The sequence below is a fragment of the Stenella coeruleoalba genome (genome assembly GCF_951394435.1).
Source record: "Stenella coeruleoalba genome assembly, chromosome: 1".
Lineage (NCBI taxonomy): Eukaryota > Metazoa > Chordata > Mammalia > Artiodactyla > Delphinidae > Stenella > Stenella coeruleoalba.
The window spans coordinates 147,033,082-147,036,485 of record NC_137169.1 but is presented as its reverse complement, the minus strand read 5'-3'; the positions used below and the strand labels follow the sequence as shown (position 1 = coordinate 147,036,485).

Here is a 3,404-nt window from a genome sequence, read left to right as displayed (position 1 = left end):
GTAGTTGTGGCACATTGGCTTAGTTGCCCCACGGCATGTGGGGTCTTCCCGTACCAGGGATTGAACCCATGTCCTCTGCATTGGCAAGCAGATTCTTAACCACTGGACCACCAGGGAAGTCCATTTCATTCTTTTTTATGGCTGATTTAGATAGATAGGTAGATAGATAGATAGATGTGTATAGATATATCACATCTTCTTTATCCGTTCATCTATTGATGGACACTTGGGTTGCTTCCACGTCTTGGCTATTGTAAATAGTGCTGCTATGAACATTGGGATGCATGGATCTTTTCGAATTAGAGTTTTCTCCAGGTGTATGCCCAGAAGTGAAAATGCTGGATCATATGGTAACTCTATTTTAAGTTTTTTAAGGAACCTCCATACTGTTTTCCATACTGGCTGCACCAATTTACATTCCCACCAAGAGTGTAGGAGGGTTCCCTTTTCTCCACACCCTCTCCAGCATTTATTATTTGTAGGCATTTTGATGATGGCCATTCTGACCAGTGTGAAGTGATACCTCATTGTAGTTTTGATTTGCATTTCTCTAATAGTGATGTTGAGCATCTTTTCATATGCCTACTGACCAACTGTATGTCTTCTTTGGAGAAATGTCTATTTAGGTCTTCTGCCCATTTTTTGATTGGGTTGTCTGGTTTTTGATATTGAGTTGTATAAGCATAACAAATTTTTAAATAACAGTTCTATTGACATATAATTCACATACAATACATTCACCCATTTAAAGTATACAATTCAATGGTTTTTAGTATCTTCACAGAGTTGTGCAATCACACAATACATGGTCTTTTGTGACTGGCTTTTCTTACTTAGCGTGTTTTCAAGTTTCATCTGTGTTGTAGCATTATACTTAATTTTTAAAGTGATCCATTCACTTCTCTACTCACTGGAATCTGGCTTCTGAATCCACCTCTTTATTAAAATGACTCCTGTAGGTCACAAGTAATTTCCTCATTATACAGTCTAGTGGACTGTATAATGTAAGACTGTAAGGCTGTAAGGCTTTCCTTTCCCTACTCCCATATCTCAGGCTTCATTTCAACCTCATTCAGCACAAATACGGGTTGAGTGTTCACTAAATGCCAATTTTTACTGGCATCACTCACTTCCTTCTCTCTGACATGCTCCTTCCTTAAATTCCACACCTCATGCTCATTTGCCTGTTTCTCTGTCTGGACCTTCTCTGTCTGCTTCCTTGGTTCTCCCTTCCCCTCTCCTTTGGCTTGTCTTTGGCCTTTGTCCCCTCCTTTGACATTCTTCCAGTGATATCCAGCAGACTGGTATCCTCCATGATCAGGCCCTCAATCTGACACAATCCTCAATCAGGTTGTATCTTCAACCCTAACCTCTGTTTCTCCACCTGCCTGCTAGACCTTTCTCCCTGGGTGTTGCACGGGTGCCTCACACTCCATGCTAGATGGAATCTCTCCTCTGCATAACCCAGCATTCCTCTTAAGCCACTTAAATTCTGCCTTATACTCTTTCATTCAACAAAATTATTTACTCGAGGCCTGTGTCACAACCGTGCTCCACCAGATCATTGGTCAGGCCAAGAATCATCCTAGCTTGATCCCCCTCTTCGTATTTATTGGAGCAGGAGGTACTGGAGGAGCACTCTATGTCTGGAGCCTGGCATTGTTCAACCCAGATGTCAGTTGGGACAGAAAGAATAACCCAGAACCCTGGAACAAAGTGGGCTCCAATGATTAATACAAGTTCTACCCAGTGAATGTAGATTACAGCAAAGTGAAGAAAGAAGGTCCAGACTTCTAAATGAAACATTTCACTATAAAGCTGCTTAGAATGAAGGTCTTCCAGAAGCCATCTGCACAATTTTGCACTTGACCAGGAAATAGTTCCCCTCTCAATGCGTGATCATGTTGGTGTATTGTGTTGGGGTTTACACTGATTAATAAATAATCTGAAACTTAAAAAAAAAAAAAGTTACTGAGAATCTGTTGCTGTTGGAAGTACTAAAGACATGTTAGAAAAGAAAACAAAGTCCCTTTTCTCCAAGAGCTTCCCCTCTAGGGAGAGAGCCAGGTGGTCAACCATGAACCTGCAATATGGCTGGTGGTGATGAGTTCCTTAAAACAATTAGAACAGGGTAAAGGGATCAAAAGTGACAGTGGGCTGTGCTGGCTATTCTCTGCTTACTGTCCCTCCCTCCCATACAATTCACCCATCGTCCTCCCTCTCAGCCCTGTTCCATGCCCCAGGGACTGGCCTACAAGGCTTCTTTCACCCAAGCTCCCTCACCCTCTGCCTTCCTATTGGCTTAGGCAGAAAGAGGAGATGAGAGAATGGGGGGCAGTGGTGTGGCAGTAAGTGTTTAGCAACCAGCTCTCCAAGGAAAAGCAACCTGATTTGTAGCATTTGCCCATTTCTGTGGTGTAAATACTCCACCTTGAGAGATTTCAAACAGCCATCTTGATGTCGGAGTTGGAAAGAGATGCTTACCGTGGGCCCTGATGAACCAGGATAAGCCAGTTTCAACACACCATTGGTGGGAGGAGAAGGAATGTCTTCTCAGCTTCCTCTTGTCCTCGGTCCCGGCAGGGGCTGCATCCCTTCAGGACTGCAGCTCTAGACAACAGTGCCTCTTAGGCCACTCCAGCTCTAACGAGATGCTGAGACTCCCATTCCCTCCTCCTACCTCTTCAGGTCTGGGATTGGGAAGAGCCTCTCAGTGAAGCTGGTCCCTGGGTTCCTCACTATCCCTAGTTTCCTTTCCCTACTCCCAGCTCTTCATTAATGTTCTTCAAAATCCTTGTGGAATGTACCTTCTGTTTCCCGTGGGACCCGGACTCATACAGGAGGGTTGTCTTTTCCCGTAGAGTGCACAGGAAGGCCTTTCTGATACTGTAACACTGAAGCACAGAATGAGGGTGTGGGAAGTGATTTGTGTGTTGATCCTGCCACCTCCTCTCCAGTTTCCCCATCCCCATGCCTGGTAACCATTTCTCTTGTATTTGATTTCTAGCAGTGCCAATCTCAGTTCTTTGCATGTATCCAAAAAAACATTTGTTGAATTGTACCAAAACAGGGCCATCTATTGCTTTTCTTCTGCTCTCTAAAAAGTGTTCCTTGTTCCTATGAATTTCACTAATGCTCTTTCATTCTTCATTTGAATCTTCTATTGGGTCCATGCCCAGTGAGCCAGTGCTAACAGAAGCTGGTATAAAATCCTCCTACAAAAATTACAGTCCTCAAAAGAAAAAAAAAACAAAAAACACCACAGTCCTCTTATAAAAATTGCTGGATTTGAGGCCACAGTAGATAATTTACATAGGTTGAGAAGATGAATTCAAAAGCCATTAAATCTAAGCCTGTGAAATAAAAATCAGCAGAGTTTGCTACAATTGTACTTAAACTCAACA

The 3,404-nt window shown here is 43.0% G+C and overlaps 1 pseudogene across 1 annotated transcript; it reads left to right on the top strand.

The window, feature by feature from the left end:
* The first annotated feature begins 1,434 nt into the window (after positions 1 to 1,434).
* On the top strand, positions 1,435 to 1,797 carry LOC307176049 (cytochrome c oxidase subunit NDUFA4-like; annotated as a pseudogene). Its single transcript has one exon. The product of its transcript is annotated as a cytochrome c oxidase subunit NDUFA4-like (transcript).
* Positions 1,798 to 3,404: the final 1,607 nt, after the last annotated feature.